Below are 24182 nucleotides of genomic sequence, written 5' to 3'. Positions count from 1 at the left end.
TCGCCCAATGACTCCTTGATATTTAGTCGTTTTCAGCCAAGTTTCTGGATTTTTGAAAATTTCACTTTTTTGTGAAAATATCCACTAAATGAGGGAATAATATGTGTGAGGGTACCCCAGGAGAGTTCCAAATGTGTGTGGGTAGAATATATATCCCACGGGGGTAAAATTGAAAAAAGTTGAAAAATTTTTTTTCTCGGACTTAGTCATTTTTCCGGCGTTTATCAGACTTTCAGATAGGGGAAATGTCAGTGAGCATTCCGATTTCAGTTCCAGAGCGATTCGCCCAATGACTCCTTGATATTTAGTCGTTTTCAGCCAATTTTCTGGATTTTTGAAAATTTCACTTTTTTGTGAAAATATCCACTAAATGAGGGAATAATATGTGTGAGGGTACCCCAGGAGAGTTCCAAATGTGTGTGTGTAGAATATATATCCCACGGGGGTAAAATTGAAAAAAGTTGAAAAAATTTTTTTCTTGGACTTAGTCATTTTTCCGGCGTTTATCAGACTTTCAGATAGGGGAAATGTGAGTGAGCGTTCCGATTTCAGTTCCAGAGCGATTCGCCCAATGAGTCCTTGATATTTAGTCGTTTTCAGACAATATTTTGGATTTTTGAAAATTTCACTTTTTTGTGAAAATATCCACTAAATGAGGGAATAATATGTGTGAGGGTACTCCAGGAGAGTTCCAAATGTGTGTGGGTAGAATATATATCCCACGGGGGTAAAATTGAAAAAAGTTTAAAAAATTTTTTTTTTGGACTTAGTCATTTTTCCGGCGTTTATCAGACTTTCAGATAGGGGAAATGTCAGTGAGCATTCCGATTTCAGTTCCAGAGCGATTCGCCCAATGACTCCTTGATATTTAGTCGTTTTCAGCCAATTTTCTGGATTTTTGAAAATTTCACTTTTTTGTGAAAATATCCACTAAATGAGGGAATAATATGTGTGAGGGTACCCCAGGAGAGTTCCAAATGTGTGTGTGTAGAATATATATCCCACGGGGGTAAAATTGAAAAAAGTTGAAAAAATTTTTTTCTTGGACTTAGTCATTTTTCCGGCGTTTATCAGACTTTCAGATAGGGGAAATGTGAGTGAGCGTTCCGATTTCAGTTCCAGAGCGATTCGCCCAATGAGTCCTTGATATTTAGTCGTTTTCAGACAATATTTTGGATTTTTGAAAATTTCACTTTTTTGTGAAAATATCCACTAAATGAGGGAATAATATGTGTGAGGGTACTCCAGGAGAGTTCCAAATGTGTGTGGGTAGAATATATATCCCACGGGGGTAAAATTGAAAAAAGTTTAAAAAATTTTTTTTTTGGACTTAGTCATTTTTCCGGCGTTTATCAGACTTTCAGATAGGGGAAATGTCAGTGAGCGTTCCGATTTCAGTTCCAGAGCGATTCGCCCAATGAGTCCTTGATATTTAGTCGTTTTCAGCCAATATTTTGGATTTTTGAAAATTTCACTTTTTTGTGAAAATATCCACTAAATGAGGGAATAATATGTGTGAGGGTACCCCAGGAGAGTTAAAATGTGTGTGGGTAGAATATATATCCCACGGGGGTAAAATTGAAAAAAAGTTTAAAAATTTTTTTTTTGGACTTAGTCATTTTTCCGGCATTTATCAGACTTTCAGATAGGGGAAATGTCAGTGAGCGTTCAGATTTCAGTTCCAGAGCGATTCGCCCAATGACTCCTTGATATTTAGTCGTTTTCAGCCAATTTTCTAGATTTGTGAAAATTTCACTTTTTTGTGAAAATATCCACTAAATGAGGGAATAATATGTGTGAGGGTACCCCAGGAGAGTTCCAAATGTGTGTGGGTAGAATATATATCCCACGGGGGTAAAATTGAAAAAAGTTGAAAAATTTTTTTTCTTGGACTTAGTCATTTTTCCGGCGTTTATCAGACTTTCAGATAGGGGAAATGTCAGTGAGCGTTCCGATTTCAGTTCCAGAGTGATTCGCCCAATGACTCCTTGATATTTAGTCGTTTTCAGCCAATTTTCTGGATTTTTGAAAATTTCACTTTTTTGTGAAAATATCCACTAAATGAGGGAATAATATGTGTGAGGGTACCCCAGGAGAGTTCCAAATGTGTGTGGGTAGAATATATATCCCACGGGGGTAAAATTGAAAAAAGTTGAAAAAATTTTTTTCTTGGACTTAGTCATTTTTCCGGCGTTTATCAGACTTTCAGATAGGGGAAATGTCAGTGAGCGTTCCGATTTCAGTTCCAGAGCGATTCGCCCAATGACTCCTTGATATTTAGTCGTTTTCAGCCAATATTTTGGATTTTTGAAAATTTCACTTTTTTTGTGAAAATATCCACTAAATGAGGGAATAATATGTGTGAGGGTACTCCAGGAGAGTTCCAAATGTGTGTGGGTAGAATATATATCCCACGGGGGTAAAATTGAAAAAAGTTTAAAAAATTTTTTTTTTGGACTTAGTCATTTTTCCGGCGTTTATCAGACTTTCAGATAGGGGAAATGTCAGTGAGCGTTCCGATTTCAGTTCCAGAGCGATTCGCCCAATGACTCCTTGATATTTAGTCGTTTTCAGCCAATTTTCTGGATTTTTGAAAATTTCACTTTTTTGTGAAAATATCCACTAAATGAGGGAATAATATGTGTGAGGGTACCCCAGGAGAGTTCCAAATGTGTGTGGGTAGAATATATATCCCACGGGGGTAAAATTGAAAAAAGTTGAAAAATTTTTTTTCTTGGACTTAGTCATTTTCCGGCGTTTATCAGACTTTCAGATAGGGGAAATGTCAGTGAGCGTTCCGATTTCAGTTCCAGAGCGATTCGCCCAATGAGTCCTTGATATTTAGTCGTTTTCAGCCAATATTTTGGATTTTTGAAAATTTCACTTTTTTGTGAAAATATCCACTAAATGAGGGAATAATATGTGTGAGGGTACCCCAGGAGAGTTCCAAATGTGTGTGGGTAGAATATATATCCCACGGGGGTAAAATTGAAAAAAGTTGAAAAAATTTTTTTCTTGGACTTAGTCATTTTTCCGGCGTTTATCAGACTTTCAGATAGGGGAAATGTCAGTGAGCGTTCCGATTTCAGTTCCAGAGCGATTCGCCCAATGACTCCTTGATATTTAGTCGTTTTCAGCCAATTTTCTGGATTTTTGAAAATTTCACTTTTTTGTGAAAATATCCACTAAATGAGGGAATAATATGTGTGAGGGTACCCCAGGAGAGTTCCAAATGTGTGTGGGTAGAATATATATCCCACGGGGGTAAAATTGAAAAAAGTTGAAAAAATTTTTTTCTTGGATTTAGTCATTTTTCCGGCGTTTATCAGACTTTCAGATAGGGGAAATGTGAGTGAGCGTTCCGATTTCAGTTCCAGAGCGATTCGCCCAATGAGTCCTTGATATTTAGTCGTTTTCAGCCAATATTTTGGATTTTTGAAAATTTCACTTTTTTTGTGAAAATATCCAGTAAATGAGGGAATAATATGTGTGAGGGTACTCCAGGAGAGTTCCAAATGTGTGTGGGTAGAATATATATCCCACGGGGGTAAAATTGAAAAAAGTTTAAAAAATTTTTTTTTTGGACTTAGTCATTTTTCCGGCGTTTATCAGACTTTCAGATAGGGGAAATGTCAGTGAGCGTTCCGATTTCAGTTCCAGAGCGATTCGCCCAATGACTCCTTGATATTTAGTCGTTTTCAGCCAATTTTCTGGATTTTTGAAAATTTCACTTTTTTGTGAAAATAGCCACTAAATGAGGGAATAATATGTGTGAGGGTACCCCAGGAGAGTTCCAAATGTGTGTGGGTAGAATATATATCCCACGGGGGTAAAATTGAAAAAAGTTGAAAAATTTTTTTTCTTGGACTTAGTCATTTTCCGGCGTTTATCAGACTTTCAGATAGGGGAAATGTCAGTGAGCGTTCCGATTTCAGTTCCAGAGCGATTCGCCCAATGACTCCTTGATATTTAGTCGTTTTCAGCCAATATTTTGGATTTTTGAAAATTTCACTTTTTTTGTGAAAATATCCACTAAATGAGGGAATAATATGTGTGAGGATACTCCAGGAGAGTTCCAAATGTGTGTGGGTAGAATATATATCCCACGGGGGTAAAATTGAAAAAAGTTGAAAAATTTTTTTTCTTGGACTTAGTCATTTTTCCGGCGTTTATCAGACTTTCAGATAGGGGAAATGTCAGTGAGCATTCCGATTTCAGTTCCAGAGCGATTCGCCCAATGACTCCTTGATATTTAGTCGTTTTCAGCCAATTTTCTGGATTTTTGAAAATTTCACTTTTTTGTGAAAATATCCACTAAATGAGGGAATAATATGTGTGAGGGTACCCCAGGAGAGTTCCAAATGTGTGTGGGTAGAATATATATCCCACGGGGGTAAAATTGAAAAAAGTTGAAAAAATTTTTTTCTTGGACTTAGTCATTTTTCCGGCGTTTATCAGACTTTCAGATAGGGGAAATGTGAGTGAGCGTTCCGATTTCAGTTCCAGAGCGATTCGCGCAATGAGTCCTTGATATTTAGTCGTTTTCAGCCAATATTTTGGATTTTTGAAAATTTCACTTTTTTGTGAAAATATCCACTAAATGAGGGAATAATATGTGTGAGGGTACTCCAGGAGAGTTCCAAATGTGTGTGGGTAGAATATATATCCCACGGGGGTAAAATTGAAAAAAGTTGAAAAAATTTTTTTCTTGGACTTAGTCATTTTTCCGGCGTTTATCAGACTTTCAGATAGGGGAAATGTCAGTGAGCGTTCCGATTTCAGTTCCAGAGCGATTCGCCCAATGACTCCTTGATATTTAGTCGTTTTCAGCCAATTTTCTGGATTTTTGAAAATTTTACTTTTTTGTGAAAATATCCACTAAATGAGGGAATAATATGTGTGAGGGTACCCCAGGAGAGTTCCAAATGTGTGTGGGTAGAATATATATCCCACGGGGGTAAAATTGAAAAAAGTTGAAAAATTTTTTTTCTTGGACTTAGTCATTTTTCCGGCGTTTATCAGACTTTCAGATAGGGGAAATGTGAGTGAGCGTTCCGATTTCAGTTCCAGAGCGATTCGCCCAATGAGTCCTTGATATTTAGTCGTTTTCAGCCAATATTTTGGATTTTTGAAAATTTCACTTTTTTTGTGAAAATATCCACTAAATGAGGGAATAATATGTGTGAGGGTACTCCAGGAGAGTTCCAAATGTGTGTGGGTAGAATATATATCCCACGGGGGTAAAATTGAAAAAAGTTTAAAAAATTTTTTTTTTGGACTTAGTCATTTTTCCGGCGTTTATCAGACTTTCAGATAGGGGAAATGTCAGTGAGCGTTCCGATTTCAGTTCCAGAGCGATTCGCCCAATGACTCCTTGATATTTAGTCGTTTTCAGCCAATTTTCTGGATTTTTGAAAATTTCACTTTTTTGTGAAAATATCCACTAAATGAGGGAATAATATGTGTGAGGGTACCCCAGGAGAGTTCCAAATGTGTGTGGGTAGAATATATATCCCACGGGGGTAAAATTGAAAAAAGTTGAAAAATTTTTTTTCTTGGACTTAGTCATTTTTCCGGCGTTTATCAGACTTTCAGATAGGGGAAATGTCAGTGAGCATTCCGATTTCAGTTCCAGAGCGATTCGCCCAATGACTCCTTGATATTTAGTCGTTTTCAGCCAATTTTCTGGATTTTTGAAAATTTCACTTTTTTGTGAAAATATCCACTAAATGAGGGAATAATATGTGTGAGGGTACCCCAGGAGAGTTCCAAATGTGTGTGTGTAGAATATATATCCCACGGGGGTAAAATTGAAAAAAGTTGAAAAAATTTTTTTCTTGGACTTAGTCATTTTTCCGGCGTTTATCAGACTTTCAGATAGGGGAAATGTGAGTGAGCGTTCCGATTTCAGTTCCAGAGCGATTCGCACAATGAGTCCTTGATATTTAGTCGTTTTCAGCCAATATTTTGGATTTTTGAAAATTTCACTTTTTTGTGAAAATATCCACTAAATGAGGGAATAATATGTGTGAGGGTACCCCAGGAGAGTTCCAAATGTGTGTGGGTAGAATATATATCCCACGGGGGTAAAATTGAAAAAAGTTGAAAAAAATTTTTTCTTGGACTTAGTCATTTTTCCGGCGTTTATCAGACTTTCAGATAGGGGAAATGTGAGTGAGCGTTCCGATTTCAGTTCCAGAGCGATTCGCCCAATGAGTCCTTGATATTTAGTCGTTTTCAGCCAATATTTTGGATTTTTGAAAATTTCACTTTTTTGTGAAAATATCCACTAAATGAGGGAATAATATGTGTGAGGGTACTCCAGGAGAGTTCCAAATGTGTGTGGGTAGAATATATATCCCACGGGGGTAAAATTGAAAAAAGTTGAAAAAATTTTTTTCTTGGACTTAGTCATTTTTCCGGCGTTTATCAGACTTTCAGATAGGGGAAATGTCAGTGAGCGTTCCGATTTCAGTTCCAGAGCGATTCGCCCAATGACTCCTTGATATTTAGTCGTTTTCAGCCAATTTTCTGGATTTTTGAAAATTTTACTTTTTTGTGAAAATATCCACTAAATGAGGGAATAATATGTGTGAGGGTACCCCAGGAGAGTTCCAAATGTGTGTGGGTAGAATATATATCCCACGGGGGTAAAATTGAAAAAGGTTGAAAAAAATTTTTTCTTGGACTTAGTCATTTTTCCGGCGTTTATCAGACTTTCAGATAGGGGAAATGTGAGTGAGCGTTCCGATTTCAGTTCCAGAGCGATTCGCCCAATGAGTCCTTGATATTTAGTCGTTTTCAGCCAATATTTTGGATTTTTGAAAATTTCACTTTTTTGTGAAAATATCCACTGAATGAGGGAATAATATGTGTGAGGGTACCCCAGGAGAGTTCCAAATGTGTGTGGGTAGAATATATATCCCACGGGGGTAAAATTGAAAAAAGTTTAAAAAATTTTTTTTTTGGACTTAGTCATTTTTCCGGCATTTATCAGACTTTCAGATAGGGGAAATGTCAGTGAGCGTTCCGATTTCAGTTCCAGAGCGATTCGCCCAATGACTCCTTGATATTTAGTCGTTTTCAGCCAATTTTCTGGATTTTTGAAAATTTCACTTTTTTGTGAAAATATCCACTGAATGAGGGAATAATATGTGTGAGGGTACCCCAGGAGAGTTCCAAATGTGTGTGGGTAGAATATATATCCCACGGGGGTAAAATTGAAAAAAGTTGAAAAAATTTTTTTCTTGGACTTAGTCATTTTTCCGGCGTTTATCAGACTTTCAGATAGGGGAAATGTCAGTGAGCGTTCCGATTTCAGTTCCAGAGCGATTCGCCCAATGACTCCTTGATATTTAGTCGTTTTCAGCCAATTTTCTGGATTTTTGAAAATTTCACTTTTTTGTGAAAATATCCACTAAATGAGGGAATAATATGTGTGAGGGTACCCCAGGAGAGTTCCAAATGTGTGTGGGTAGAATATATATCCCACGGGGGTAAAATTGAAAAAAGTTGAAAAAATTTTTTTCTTGGACTTAGTCATTTTTCCGGCGTTTATCAGACTTTCAGATAGGGGAAATGTGAGTGAGCGTTCCGATTTCAGTTCCAGAGCGATTCCCCCAATGAGTCCTTGATATTTAGTCGTTTTCAGCCAATATTTTGGATTTTTGAAAATTTCACTTTTTTGTGAAAATATCCACTAAATGAGGGAATAATATGTGTGAGGGTACTCCAGGAGAGTTCCAAATGTGTGTGGGTAGAATATATATCCCACGGGGGTAAAATTGAAAAAAGTTTAAAAAATTTTTTTTTTGGACTTAGTCATTTTTCCGGCGTTTATCAGACTTTCAGATAGGGGAAATGTCAGTGAGCGTTCCGATTTCAGTTCCAGAGCGATTCGCCCAATGAGTCCTTGATATTTAGTCGTTTTCAGCCAATATTTTGGATTTTTGAAAATTTCACTTTTTTGTGAAAATATCCACTAAATGAGGGAATAATATGTGTGAGGGTACCCCAGGAGAGTTCCAAATGTGTGTGGGTAGAATATATATCCCACGGGGGTAAAATTGAAAAAAGTTGAAAAAATTTTTTTCTTGGACTTAGTCATTTTTCCGGCGTTTATCAGACTTTCAGATAGGGGAAATGTGAGTGAGCGTTCCGATTTCAGTTCCAGAGCGATTCGCACAATGAGTCCTTGATATTTAGTCGTTTTCAGCCAATATTTTGGATTTTTGAAAATTTCACTTTTTTGTGAAAATATCCACTAAATGAGGGAATAATATGTGTGAGGGTACCCCAGGAGAGTTCCAAATGTGTGTGGGTAGAATATATATCCCACGGGGGTAAAATTGAAAAAAGTTGAAAAAATTTTTTTCTTGGACTTAGTCATTTTTCCGGCGTTTATCAGACTTTCAGATAGGGTAAATGTCAGTGAGCGTTCCGATTTCAGTTCCAGAGCGATTCGCCCAATGACTCCTTGATATTTAGTCGTTTTCAGCCAATTTTCTGGATTTTTGAAAATTTTACTTTTTTGTGAAAATATCCACTAAATGAGGGAATAATATGTGTGAGGGTACCCCAGGAGAGTTCCAAATGTGTTTGGGTAGAATATATATCCCACGGGGGTAAAATTGAAAAAAGTTGAAAAAAATTTTTTCTTGGACTTAGTCATTTTTCCGGCGTTTATCAGACTTTCAGATAGGGGAAATGTCAGTGAGCATTCCGATTTCAGTTCCAGAGCGATTCGCCCAATGACTCCTTGATATTTAGTCGTTTTCAGCCAATTTTCTGGATTTTTGAAAATTTCACTTTTTTGTGAAAATATCCACTAAATGAGGGAATAATATGTGTGAGGGTACCCCAGGAGAGTTCCAAATGTGTGTGTGTAGAATATATATCCCACGGGGGTAAAATTGAAAAAAGTTGAAAAAATTTTTTTCTTGGACTTAGTCATTTTTCCGGCGTTTATCAGACTTTCAGATAGGGGAAATGTGAGTGAGCGTTCCGATTTCAGTTCCAGAGCGATTCGCCCAATGAGTCCTTGATATTTAGTCGTTTTCAGCCAATATTTTGGATTTTTGAAAATTTCACTTTTTTGTGAAAATATCCACTAAATGAGGGAATAATATGTGTGAGGGTACTCCAGGAGAGTTCCAAATGTGTGTGGGTAGAATATATATCCCACGGGGGTAAAATTGAAAAAAGTTTAAAAAATTTTTTTTTTGGACTTAGTCATTTTTCCGGCGTTTATCAGACTTTCAGATAGGGGAAATGTCAGTGAGCGTTCCGATTTCAGTTCCAGAGCGATTCGCCCAATGAGTCCTTGATATTTAGTCGTTTTCAGCCAATATTTTGGATTTTTGAAAATTTCACTTTTTTGTGAAAATATCCACTAAATGAGGGAATAATATGTGTGAGGGTACCCCAGGAGAGTTCCAAATGTGTGTGGGTAGAATATATATCCCAAGGGGGTAAAATTGAAAAAAGTTGAAAAATTTTTTTTCTTGGACTTAGTCATTTTTCCGGCGTTTATCAGACTTTCAGATAGGGGAAATGTCAGTGAGCGTTCCGATTTCAGTTCCAGAGCGATTCGCCCAATGACTCCTTGATATTTAGTCGTTTTCAGCCAATTTTCTGGATTTTTGAAAATTTTACTTTTTTGTGAAAATATCCACTAAATGAGGGAATAATATGTGTGAGGGTACCCCAGGAGAGTTCCAAATGTGTGTGGGTAGAATATATATCCCACGGGGGTAAAATTGAAAAAAGTTGAAAAAAAAATTTTCTTGGACTTAGTCATTTTTCCGGCGTTTATCAGACTTTCAGATAGGGGAAATGTGAGTGAGCGTTCCGATTTCAGTTCCAGAGTGATTCGCCCAATGAGTCCTTGATATTTAGTCGTTTTCAGCCAATATTTTGGATTTTTGAAAATTTCACTTTTTTGTGAAAATATCCACTAAATGAGGGAATAATATGTGTGAGGGTACTCCAGGAGAGTTCCAAATGTGTGTGGGTAGAATATATATCCCACGGGGGTAAAATTGAAAAAAGTTTAAAAAATTTTTTTTTTGGACTTAGTCATTTTTCCGGCGTTTATCAGACTTTCAGATAGGGGAAATGTCAGTGAGCGTTCCGATTTCAGTTCCAGAGCGATTCGCCCAATGACTCCTTGATATTTAGTCGTTTTCAGCCAATTTTCTGGATTTTTGAAAATTTCACTTTTTTGTGAAAATATCCACTGAATGAGGGAATAATATGTGTGAGGGTACCCCAGGAGAGTTCCAAATGTGTGTGGGTAGAATATATATCCCACGGGGGTAAAATTGAAAAAAGTTGAAAAAATTTTTTTCTTGGACTTAGTCATTTTTCCGGCGTTTATCAGACTTTCAGATAGGGGAAATGTGAGTGAGCGTTCCGATTTCAGTTCCAGAGCGATTCCCCCAATGAGTCCTTGATATTTAGTCGTTTTCAGCCAATATTTTGGATTTTTGAAAATTTCACTTTTTTGTGAAAATATCCACTAAATGAGGGAATAATATGTGTGAGGGTACCCCAGGAGAGTTCCAAATGTGTGTGGGTAGAATATATATCCCACGGGGGTAAAATTGAAAAAAGTTGAAAAATTTTTTTTCTTGGACTTAGTCATTTTCCGGCGTTTATCAGACTTTCAGATAGGGGAAATGTCAGTGAGCGTTCCGATTTCAGTTCCAGAGCGATTCGCCCAATGACACCTTGATATTTAGTCGTTTTCAGCCAATTTTCTGGATTTTTGAAAATTTCACTTTTTTGTGAAAATATCCACTAAATGAGGGAATAATATGTGTCAGGGTACCCCAGGAGAGTTCCAACTGTGTGTGGGTAGAATATATATCCCACGGGGGTAAAATTGAAAAAAGTTGAAAAAAAATTTTTCTTGGACTTAGTCATTTTTCCGGCGTTTATCAGACTTTCAGATAGGGGAAATGTGAGTGAGCGTTCCGATTTCAGTTCCAGAGCGATTCGCCCAATGAGTCCTTGATATTTAGTCGTTTTCAGCCAATATTTTGGATTTTTGAAAATTTCACTTTTTTGTGAAAATATCCACTAAATGAGGGAATAATATGTGTGAGGGTACCCCAGGAGAGTTCCAAATGTGTGTGGGTAGAATATATATCCCACGGGGGTAAAATTGAAAAAAGTTGAAAAAATTTTTTTCTTGGACTTAGTCATTTTTCCGGCGTTTATCAGACTTTCAGATAGGGTAAATGTCAGTGAGCGTTCCGATTTCAGTTCCAGAGCGATTCGCCCAATGACTCCTTGATATTTAGTCGTTTTCAGCCAATTTTCTGGATTTTTGAAAATTTTACTTTTTTGTGAAAATATCCACTAAATGAGGGAATAATATGTGTGAGGGTACCCCAGGAGAGTTCCAAATGTGTGTGGGTAGAATATATATCCCACGGGGGTAAAATTGAAAAAAGTTGAAAAAATTTTTTTCTTGGACTTAGTCATTTTTCCGGCGTTTATCAGACTTTCAGATAGGGGAAATGTCAGTGAGCATTCCGATTTCAGTTCCAGAGCGATTCGCCCAATGACTCCTTGATATTTAGTCGTTTTCAGCCAATTTTCTGGATTTTTGAAAATTTCACTTTTTTGTGAAAATATCCACTAAATGAGGGAATAATAAGTGTGAGGGTACCCCAGGAGAGTTCCAAATGTGTGTGTGTAGAATATATATCCCACGGGGGTAAAATTGAAAAAAGTTGAAAAAATTTTTTTCTTGGACTTAGTCATTTTTCCGGCGTTTATCAGACTTTCAGATAGGGGAAATGTGAGTGAGCGTTCCGATTTCAGTTCCAGAGCGATTCGCACAATGAGTCCTTGATATTTAGTCGTTTTCAGCCAATATTTTGGATTTTTGAAAATTTCACTTTTTTGTGAAAATATCCACTAAATGAGGGAATAATATGTGTGAGGGTACCCCAGGAGAGTTCCAAATGTGTGTGGGTAGAATATATATCCCACGGGGGTAAAATTGAAAAAAGTTGAAAAAATTTTTTTCTTGAACTTAGTCATTTTTCCGGCGTTTATCAGACTTTCAGATAGGGGAAATGTGAGTGAGCGTTCCGATTTCAGTTCCAGAGCGATTCGCCCAATGAGTCCTTGATATTTAGTCGTTTTCAGCCAATATTTTGGATTTTTGAAAATTTCACTTTTTTGTGAAAATATCCACTAAATGAGGGAATAATATGTGTGAGGGTACTCCAGGAGAGTTCCAAATGTGTGTGGGTAGAATATATATCCCACGGGGGTAAAATTGAAAAAAGTTTAAAAAATTTTTTTTTTGGACTTAGTCATTTTTCCGGCGTTTATCAGACTTTCAGATAGGGGAAATGTCAGTGAGCGTTCCGATTTCAGTTCCAGAGCGATTCGCCCAATGAGTCCTTGATATTTAGTCGTTTTCAGCCAATATTTTGGATTTTTGAAAATTTCACTTTTTTGTGAAAATATCCACTAAATGAGGGAATAATATGTGTGAGGGTACCCCAGGAGAGTTCCAAATGTGTGTGGGTAGAATATATATCCCACGGGGGTAAAATTGAAAAAAGTTGAAAAAATTTTTTTCTTGGACTTAGTCATTTTTCCGGCGTTTATCAGACTTTCAGATAGGGGAAATGTCAGTGAGCGTTCCGATTTCAGTTCCAGAGCGATTCGCCCAATGACTCCTTGATATTTAGTCGTTTTCAGCCAATTTTCTGGATTTTTGAAAATTTTACTTTTTTGTGAAAATATCCACTAAATGAGGGAATAATATGTGTGAGGGTACCCCAGGAGAGTTCCAAATGTGTGTGGGTAGAATATATATCCCACGGGGGTAAAATTGAAAAAAGTTTAAAAAATTTTTTTTTTGGACTTAGTCATTTTTCCGGCGTTTATCAGACTTTCAGATAGGGGAAATGTCAGTGAGCGTTCCGATTTCAGTTCCAGAGCGATTCGCCCAATGACTCCTTGATATTTAGTCGTTTTCAGCCAATTTTCTGGATTTTTGAAAATTTCACTTTTTTGTGAAAATATCCACTAAATGAGGGAATAATATGTGTGAGGGTACCCCAGGAGAGTTCCAAATGTGTGTGGGTAGAATATATATCCCACGGGGGTAAAATTGAAAAAAGTTGAAAAAATTTTTTTCTTGGACTTAGTCATTTTTCCGGCGTTTATCAGACTTTCAGATAGGGGAAATGTCAGTGAGCGTTCCGATTTCAGTTCCAGAGCGATTCGCCCAATGACTCCTTGATATTTAGTCGTTTTCAGCCAATTTTCTGGATTTTTGAAAATTTTACTTTTTTGTGAAAATATCCACTAAATGAGGGAATAATATGTGTGAGGGTACCCCAGGAGAGTTCCAAATGTGTGTGGGTAGAATATATATCCCACGGGGGTAAAATTGAAAAAAGTTGAAAAAATTTTTTTCTTGGACTTAGTCATTTTTCCGGCGTTTATCAGACTTTCAGATAGGGGAAATGTCAGTGAGCATTCCGATTTCAGTTCCAGAGCGATTCGCCCAATGACTCCTTGATATTGTCGTTTTCAGCCAATTTTCTGGATTTTTGAAAATTTCACTTTTTTGTGAAAATATCCACTAAATGAGGGAATAATATGTGTGAGGGTACCCCAGGAGAGTTCCAAATGTGTGTGTGTAGAATATATATCCCACGGGGGTAAAATTGAAAAAAGTTGAAAAAATTTTTTTCTTGGACTTAGTCATTTTTCCGGCGTTTATCAGACTTTCAGATAGGGGAAATGTGAGTGAGCGTTCCGATTTCAGTTCCAGAGCGATTCGCACAATGAGTCCTTGATATTTAGTCGTTTTCAGCCAATATTTTGGATTTTTGAAAATTTCACTTTTTTGTGAAAATATCCACTAAATGAGGGAATAATATGTGTGAGGGTACCCGAGGAGAGTTCCAAATGTGTGTGGGTAGAATATATATCCCACGGGGGTAAAATTGAAAAAAGTTGAAAAAATTTTTTTCTTGGACTTAGTCATTTTTCCGGCGTTTATCAGACTTTCAGATAGGGGAAATGTGAGTGAGCGTTCCGATTTCAGTTCCAGAGCGATTCGCCCAATGAGTCCTTGATATTTAGTCGTTTTCAGCCAATATTTTGGATTTTTGAAAATTTCACTTTTTTGTGAAAATATCCACTAAATGAGGGAATAATATGTGTGAGGGTACTCCAGGAGAGTTCCAAATGTGTGTGGGTAGAATATATATCCCACGGGGGTAAAATTGAAAAAAGTTTAAAAAATTTTTTTTTTGGACTTAGTCATTTTTCCGGCGTTTATCAGACTTTCAGATAGGGGAAATGTCAGTGAGCGTTCCGATTTCAGTTCCAGAGCGATTCGCCCAATGAGTCCTTGATATTTAGTCGTTTTCAGCCAATTTTCTGGATTTTTGAAAATTTCACTTTTTTGTGAAAATATCCACTAAATGAGGGAATAATATGTGTGAGGGTACCCCAGGAGAGTTCCAAATGTGTGTGTGTAGAATATATATCCCACGGGGGTAAAATTGAAAAAAATTGAAAAAATTTTTTTCTTGGACTTAGTCATTTTTCCGGCGTTTATCAGACTTTCAGATAGGGGAAATGTGAGTGAGCGTTCCGATTTCAGTTCCAGAGCGATTCGCACAATGAGTCCTTGATATTTAGTCGTTTTCAGCCAATATTTTGGATTTTTGAAAATTTCACTTTTTTGTGAAAATATCCACTAAATGAGGGAATAATATGTGTGAGGGTACCCGAGGAGAGTTCCAAATGTGTGTGGGTAGAATATATATCCCACGGGGGTAAAATTGAAAAAAGTTGAAAAAATTTTTTTCTTGGACTTAGTCATTTTTCCGGCGTTTATCAGACTTTCAGATAGGGGAAATGTGAGTGAGCGTTCCGATTTCAGTTCCAGAGCGATTCGCCCAATGAGTCCTTGATATTTAGTCGTTTTCAGCCAATATTTTGGATTTTTGAAAATTTCACTTTTTTGTGAAAATATCCACTAAATGAGGGAATAATATGTGTGAGGGTACTCCAGGAGAGTTCCAAATGTGTGTGGGTAGAATATATATCCCACGGGGGTAAAATTGAAAAAAGTTTAAAAAATTTTTTTTTTGGACTTAGTCATTTTTCCGGCGTTTATCAGACTTTCAGATAGGGGAAATGTCAGTGAGCGTTCCGATTTCAGTTCCAGAGCGATTCGCCCAATGAGTCCTTGATATTTAGTCGTTTTCAGCCAATATTTTGGATTTTTGAAAATTTCACTTTTTTGTGAAAATATCCACTAAATGAGGGAATAATATGTGTGAGGGTACTCCAGGAGAGTTCCAAATGTGTGTGGGTAGAATATATATCCCACGGGGGTAAAATTGAAAAAAGTTTAAAAAATTTTTTTTTTGGACTTAGTCATTTTTCCGGCGTTTATCAGACTTTCAGATAGGGGAAATGTCAGTGAGCGTTCCGATTTCAGTTCCAGAGCGATTCGCCCAATGACTCCTTGATATTTAGTCGTTTTCAGCCAATTTTCTGGATTTTTGAAAATTTCACTTTTTTGTGAAAATATCCACTAAATGAGGGAATAATATGTGTGAGGGTACCCCAGGAGAGTTCCAAATGTGTGTGGGTAGAATATATATCCCACGGGGGTAAAATTGAAAAAAGTTGAAAAAAATTTTTTCTTGGACTTAGTCATTTTTCCGGCGTTTATCAGACTTTCAGATAGGGGAAATGTGAGTGAGCGTTCCGATTTCAGTTCCAGAGCGATTCCCCCAATGAGTCCTTGATATTTAGTCGTTTTCAGCCAATATTTTGGATTTTTGAAAATTTCACTTTTTTGTGAAAATATCCACTAAATGAGGGAATAATATGTGTGAGGGTACCCCAGGAGAGTTCCAAATGTGTGTGGGTAGAATATATATCCCACGGGGGTAAAATTGAAAAAAGTTGAAAAATTTTTTTTCTTGGACTTAGTCATTTTCCGGCGTTTTTCAGACTTTCAGATAGGGGAAATGTCAGTGAGCATTCCGATTTCAGTTCCAGAGCGATTCGCCCAATGACTCCTTGATATTTAGTCGTTTTCAGCCAATTTTCTGGATTTTTGAAAATTTCACTTTTTTGTGAAAATATCCACTAAATGAGGGAATAATATGTGTGAGGGTAACCCAGGAGAGTTCCAACTGTGTGTGGGTAGAATATATATCCCACGGGGGTAAAATTGAAAAAAGTTGAAAAAATTTTTTTCTTGGACTTAGTCATTTTTCCGGCGTTTATCAGACTTTCAGATAGGGGAAATGTCAGTGAGCGTTCCGATTTCAGTTCCAGAGCGATTCGCCCAATGACTCCTTGATATTTAGTCGTTTTCAGCCAATTTTCTGGATTTTTAAAAAAATTTCACTTTTTTGTGAAAATATCCACTAAATGAGGGAATAATATGTGTGAGGGTACCCCAGGAGAGTTCCAAATGTGTGTGGGTAGAATATATATCCCACGGGGGTAAAATTGAAAAAAGTTGAAAAAATTTTTTTCTTGGACTTAGTCATTTTTCCGGCGTTTATCAGACTTTCAGATAGGGGAAATGTGAGTGAGCTTTCCGATTTCAGTTCCAGAGTGATTCCCCCAATGAGTCCTTGATATTTAGTCGTTTTCAGCCAATATTTTGGATTTTTGAAAATTTCACTTTTTTGTGAAAATATCCACTAAATGAGGGAATAATATGTGTGAGGGTACCCCAGGAGAGTTCCAAATGTGTGTGGGTAGAATATATATCCCACGGGGGTAAAATTGAAAAAAGTTGAAAAATTTTTTTTCTTGGACTTAGTCATTTTCCGGCGTTTATCAGACTTTCAGATAGGGGAAATGTCAGTGAGCGTTCCGATTTCAGTTCCAGAGCGATTCGCCCAATGACTCCTTGATATTGTCGTTTTCAGCCAATTTTCTGGATTTTTGAAAATTTCACTTTTTTGTGAAAATATCCACTAAATGAGGGAATAATATGTGTGAGGGTACCCCAGGAGAGTTCCAAATGTGTGTGTGTAGAATATATATCCCACGGGGGTAAAATTGAAAAAAGTTGAAAAAATTTTTTTCTTGGACTTAGTCATTTTTCCGGCGTTTATCAGACTTTCAGATAGGGGAAATGTGAGTGAGCGTTCCGATTTCAGTTCCAGAGCGATTCGCACAATGAGTCCTTGATATTTAGTCGTTTTCAGCCAATATTTTGGATTTTTGAAAATTTCACTTTTTTGTGAAAATATCCACTAAATGAGGGAATAATATGTGTGAGGGTACCCGAGGAGAGTTCCAAATGTGTGTGGGTAGAATATATATCCCACGGGGGTAAAATTGAAAAAAGTTGAAAAAATTTTTTTCTTGGACTTAGTCATTTTTCCGGCGTTTATCAGACTTTCAGATAGGGGAAATGTGAGTGAGCGTTCCGATTTCAGTTCCAGAGCGATTCGCCCAATGAGTCCTTGATATTTAGTCGTTTTCAGCCAATATTTTGGATTTTTGAAAATTTCACTTTTTTGTGAAAATATCCACTAAATGAGGGAATAATATGTGTGAGGGTACTCCAGGAGAGTTCCAAATGTGTGTGGGTAGAATATATATCCCACGGGGGTAAAATTGAAAAAAGTTTAAAAAATTTTTTTTTTGGACTTAGTCATTTTTCCGGCGTTTATCAGACTTTCAGATAGGGGAAATGTCAGTGAGCGTTCCGATTTCAGTTCCAGAGCGATTCGCCCAATGAGTCCTTGATATTTAGTCGTTTTCAGCCAATTTTCTGGATTTTTGAAAATTTCACTTTTTTGTGAAAATATCCACTAAATGAGGGAATAATATGTGTGAGGGTACCCCAGGAGAGTTCCAAATGTGTGTGTGTAGAATATATATCCCACGGGGGTAAAATTGAAAAAAATTGAAAAAATTTTTTTCTTGGACTTAGTCATTTTTCCGGCGTTTATCAGACTTTCAGATAGGGGAAATGTGAGTGAGCGTTCCGATTTCAGTTCCAGAGCGATTCGCACAATGAGTCCTTGATATTTAGTCGTTTTCAGCCAATATTTTGGATTTTTGAAAATTTCACTTTTTTGTGAAAATATCCACTAAATGAGGGAATAATATGTGTGAGGGTACCCGAGGAGAGTTCCAAATGTGTGTGGGTAGAATATATATCCCACGGGGGTAAAATTGAAAAAAGTTGAAAAAATTTTTTTCTTGGACTTAGTCATTTTTCCGGCGTTTATCAGACTTTCAGATAGGGGAAATGTGAGTGAGCGTTCCGATTTCAGTTCCAGAGCGATTCGCCCAATGAGTCCTTGATATTTAGTCGTTTTCAGCCAATATTTTGGATTTTTGAAAATTTCACTTTTTTGTGAAAATATCCACTAAATGAGGGAATAATATGTGTGAGGGTACTCCAGGAGAGTTCCAAATGTGTGTGGGTAGAATATATATCCCACGGGGGTAAAATTGAAAAAAGTTTAAAAAATTTTTTTTTTGGACTTAGTCATTTTTCCGGCGTTTATCAGACTTTCAGATAGGGGAAATGTCAGTGAGCGTTCCGATTTCAGTTCCAGAGCGATTCGCCCAATGAGTCCTTGATATTTAGTCGTTTTCAGCCAATATTTTGGATTTTTGAAAATTTCACTTTTTTGTGAAAATATCCACTAAATGAGGGAATAATATGTGTGAGGGTACTCCAGGAGAGTTCCAAATGTGTGTGGGTAGAATATATATCCCACGGGGGTAAAATTGAAAAAAGTTTAAAAAATTTTTTTTTTGGACTTAGTCATTTTTCCGGCGTTTATCAGACTTTCAGATAGGGGAAATGTCAGTGAGCGTTCCGATTTCAGTTCCAGAGCGATTCGCCCAATGACTCCTTGATATTTAGTCGTTTTCAGCCAATTTTCTGGATTTTTGAAAATTTCACTTTTTTGTGAAAATATCCACTAAATGAGGGAATAATATGTGTGAGGGTACCCCAGGAGAGTTCCAAATGTGTGTGGGTAGAATATATATCCCACGGGGGTAAAATTGAAAAAAGTTGAAAAAAATTTTTTCTTGGACTTAGTCATTTTTCCGGCGTTTATCAGACTTTCAGATAGGGGAAATGTGAGTGAGCGTTCCGATTTCAGTTCCAGAGCGATTCCCCCAATGAGTCCTTGATATTTAGTCGTTTTCAGCCAATATTTTGGATTTTTGAAAATTTCACTTTTTTGTGAAAATATCCACTAAATGAGGGAATAATATGTGTGAGGGTACCCCAGGAGAGTTCCAAATGTGTGTGGGTAGAATATATATCCCACGGGGGTAAAATTGAAAAAAGTTGAAAAATTTTTTTTCTTGGACTTAGTCATTTTCCGGCGTTTTTCAGACTTTCAGATAGGGGAAATGTCAGTGAGCATTCCGATTTCAGTTCCAGAGCGATTCGCCCAATGACTCCTTGATATTTAGTCGTTTTCAGCCAATTTTCTGGATTTTTGAAAATTTCACTTTTTTGTGAAAATATCCACTAAATGAGGGAATAATATGTGTGAGGGTAACCCAGGAGAGTTCCAACTGTGTGTGGGTAGAATATATATCCCACGGGGGTAAAATTGAAAAAAGTTGAAAAAATTTTTTTCTTGGACTTAGTCATTTTTCCGGCGTTTATCAGACTTTCAGATAGGGGAAATGTCAGTGAGCGTTCCGATTTCAGTTCCAGAGCGATTCGCCCAATGACTCCTTGATATTTAGTCGTTTTCAGCCAATTTTCTGGATTTTTGAAAATTTCACTTTTTTGTGAAAATATCCACTAAATGAGGGAATAATATGTGTGAGGGTACCCCAGGAGAGTTCCAAATGTGTGTGGGTAGAATATATATCCCACGGGGGTAAAATTGAAAAAAGTTGAAAAAATTTTTTTCTTGGACTTAGTCATTTTTCCGGCGTTTATCAGACTTTCAGATAGGGGAAATGTGAGTGAGCTTTCCGATTTCAGTTCCAGAGTGATTCCCCCAATGAGTCCTTGATATTTAGTCGTTTTCAGCCAATATTTTGGATTTTTGAAAATTTCACTTTTTTGTGAAAATATCCACTAAATGAGGGAATAATATGTGTGAGGGTACCCCAGGAGAGTTCCAAATGTGTGTGGGTAGAATATATATCCCACGGGGGTAAAATTGAAAAAAGTTGAAAAATTTTTTTTCTTGGACTTAGTCATTTTCCGGCGTTTATCAGACTTTCAGATAGGGGAAATGTCAGTGAGCGTTCCGATTTCAGTTCCAGAGCGATTCGCCCAATGACTCCTTGATATTTAGTCGTTTTCAGCCAATTTTCTGGATTTTTGAAAATTTCACTTTTTTGTGAAAATATCCACTAAATGAGGGAATAATATGTGTGAGGGTACCCCAGGAGAGTTCCAACTGTGTGTGGGTAGAATATATATCCCACGGGGGTAAAATTGAAAAAAGTTGAAAAAATTTTTTTCTTGGACTTAGTCATTTTTCCGGCGTTTATCAGACTTTCAGATAGGGTAAATGTCAGTGAGCGTTCCGATTTCAGTTCCAGAGCGATTCGCCCAATGACTCCTTGATATTTAGTCGTTTTCAGCCAATTTTCTGGATTTTTGAAAATTTTACTTTTTTGTGAAAATATCCACTAAATGAGGGAATAATATGTGTGAGGGTACCCCAGGAGAGTTCCAAATGTGTGTGGGTAGAATATATATCCCACGGGGGTAAAATTGAAAAAAGTTGAAAAATTTTTTTTCTTGGACTTAGTCATTTTTCCGGCGTTTATCAGACTTTCAGATAGGGGAAATGTCAGTGAGCATTCCGATTTCAGTTCCAGAGCGATTCGCCCAATGACTCCTTGATATTTAGTCGTTTTCAGCCAATTTTCTGGATTTTTGAAAATTTCACTTTTTTGTGAAAATATCCACTAAATGAGGGAATAATATGTGTGAGGGTACCCCAGGAGAGTTCCAAATGTGTGTGTGTAGAATATATATCCCACGGGGGTAAAATTGAAAAAAGTTGAAAAAATTTTTTTCTTGGACTTAGTCATTTTTCCGGCGTTTATCAGACTTTCAGATAGGGGAAATGTGAGTGAGCGTTCCGATTTCAGTTCCAGAGCGATTCGCACAATGAGTCCTTGATATTTAGTCGTTTTCAGCCAATATTTTGGATTTTTGAAAATTTCACTTTTTTGTGAAAATATCCACTAAATGAGGGAATAATATGTGTGAGGGTACCCCAGGAGAGTTCCAAATGTGTGTGGGTAGAATATATATCCCACGGGGGTAAAATTGAAAAAAGTTGAAAAAATTTTTTTCTTGGACTTAGTCATTTTTCCGGCGTTTATCAGACTTTCAGATAGGGTAAATGTCAGTGAGCGTTCCGATTTCAGTTCCAGAGCGATTCGCCCAATGACTCCTTGATATTTAGTCGTTTTCAGCCAATTTTCTGGATTTTTGAAAATTTTACTTTTTTGTGAAAATATCCACTAAATGAGGGAATAATATGTGTGAGGGTACCCCAGGAGAGTTCCAAATGTGTGTGGGTAGAATATATATCCCACGGGGGTAAAATTGAAAAAAGTTGAAAAAAATTTTTTCTTGGACTTAGTCATTTTTCCGGCGTTTATCAGACTTTCAGATAGGGGAAATGTGAGTGAGCGTTCCGATTTCAGTTCCAGAGCGATTCGCACAATGAGTCCTTGATATTTAGTCGTTTTCAGTCAATATTTTGGATTTTTGAAAATTTCACTTTTTTGTGAAAATATCCACTAAATGAGGGAATAATATGTGTGAGGGTACCCCAGGAGAGTTCCAAATGTGTGTGGGTAGAATATATATCCCACGGGGGTAAAATTGAAAAAAGTTGAAAAAATTTTTTTCTTGGACTTAGTCATTTTTCCGGCGTTTATCAGACTTTCAGATAGGGGAAATGTGAGTGAGCGTTCCGATTTCAGTTCCAGAGCGATTCGACCAATGAGTCCTTGATATTTAGTCGTTTTCAGCCAATATTTTGGATTTTTGAAAATTTCACTTTTTTGTGAAAATATCCACTAAATGAGGGAATAATATGTGTGAGGGTACTCCAGGAGAGTTCCAAATGTGTGTGGGTAGAATATATATCCCACGGGGGTAAAATTGAAAAAAGTTAAAAAAATTTTTTTTTTGGACTTAGTCATTTTTCCGGCGTTTATCAGGCTTTCAGATAGGGGAAATGTCAGTGAGCGTTCCGATTTCAGTTCCAGAGCGATTCGCCCAATGAGTCCTTGATATTTAGTCGTTTTCAGCCAATATTTTGGATTTTTGAAAATTTCACTTTTTTGTGAAAATATCCACTAAATGAGGGAATAATATGTGTGAGGGTACCCCAGGAGAGTTCCAAATGTGTGTGGGTAGAATATATATCCCACGGGGGTAAAATTGAAAAAAGTTGAAAAAATTTTTTTCTTGGACTTAGTCATTTTTCCGGCGTTTATCAGACTTTCAGATAGGGGAAATGTCAGTGAGCGTTCCGATTTCAGTTCCAGAGCGATTCGCCCAATGACTCCTTGATATTTAGTCGTTTTCAGCCAATTTTCTGGATTTTTGAAAATTTCACTTTTTTGTGAAAATATCCACTAAATGAGGGAATAATATGTGTGAGGGTACCCCAGGAGAGTTCCAAATGTGTGTGTGTAGAATATATATCCCACGGGGGTAAAATTGAAAAAAGTTGAAAAAATTTTTTTCTTGGACTTAGTCATTTTTCCGGCGTTTATCAGACTTTCAGATAGGGGAAATGTGAGTGAGCGTTCCGATTTCAGTTCCAGAGCGATTCGCACAATGAGTCCTTGATATTTAGTCGTTTTCAGCCAATATTTTGGATTTTTGAAAATTTCACTTTTTTGTGAAAATATCCACTAAATGAGGGAATAATATGTGTGAGGGTACCCCAGGAGAGTTCCAAATGTGTGTGGGTAGAATATATATCCCACGGGGGTAAAATTGAAAAAAGTTGAAAAAATTTTTTTCTTGGACTTAGTCATTTTTCCGGCGTTTATCAGACTTTCAGATAGGGTAAATGTCAGTGAGCGTTCCGATTTCAGTTCCAGAGCGATTCGCCCAATGACTCCTTGATATTTAGTCGTTTTCAGCCAATTTTCTGGATTTTTGAAAATTTTACTTTTTTGTGAAAATATCCACTAAATGAGGGAATAATATGTGTGAGGGTACCCCAGGAGAGTTCCAAATGTGTGTGGGTAGAATATATATCCCACGGGGGTAAAATTGAAAAAAGTTGAAAAAAATTTTTTCTTGGACTTAGTCATTTTTCCGGCGTTTATCAGACTTTCAGATAGGGGAAATGTGAGTGAGCGTTCCGATTTCAGTTCCAGAGCGATTCGCACAATGAGTCCTTGATATTTAGTCGTTTTCAGCCAATATTTTGGATTTTTGAAAATTTCACTTTTTTGTGAAAATATCCACTAAATGAGGGAATAATATGTGTGAGGGTACCCCAGGAGAGTTCCAAATGTGTGTGGGTAGAATATATATCCCACGGGGGTAAAATTGAAAAAAGTTGAAAAAATTTTTTTCTTGGACTTAGTCATTTTTCCGGCGTTTATCAGACTTTCAGATAGGGGAAATGTGAGTGAGCGTTCCGATTTCAGTTCCAGAGCGATTCGCCCAATGAGTCCTTGATATTTAGTCGTTTTCAGCCAATATTTTGGATTTTTGAAAATTTCACTTTTTTGTGAAAATATCCACTAAATGAGGGAATAATATGTGTGAGGGTACTCCAGGAGAGTTCCAAATGTGTGTGGGTAGAATATATATCCCACGGGGGTAAAATTGAAAAAAGTTAAAAAAATTTTTTTTTTGGACTTAGTCATTTTTCCGGCGTTTATCAGGCTTTCAGATAGGGGAAATGTCAGTGAGCGTTCCGATTTCAGTTCCAGAGCGATTCGCCCAATGAGTCCTTGATATTTAGTCGTTTTCAGCCAATATTTTGGATTTTTGAAAATTTCACTTTTTTGTGAAAATATCCACTAAATGAGGGAATAATATGTGTGAGGGTACCCCAGGAGAGTTCCAAATGTGTGTGGGTAGAATATATATCCCACGGGGGTAAAATTGAAAAAAGTTGAAAAAATTTTTTTCTTGGACTTAGTCATTTTTCCGG

The sequence above is a fragment of the Phyllobates terribilis genome, unplaced genomic scaffold (assembly GCF_046119375.1).
Source record: "Phyllobates terribilis strain yellow unplaced genomic scaffold, ASM4611937v1 Scaffold_2__4_contigs__length_985480577, whole genome shotgun sequence".
Taxonomy (NCBI): domain Eukaryota; kingdom Metazoa; phylum Chordata; class Amphibia; order Anura; family Dendrobatidae; genus Phyllobates; species Phyllobates terribilis.
The sequence above is the reverse complement of the archived record's forward strand: the minus strand, read 5'-3'. Positions refer to the sequence as shown.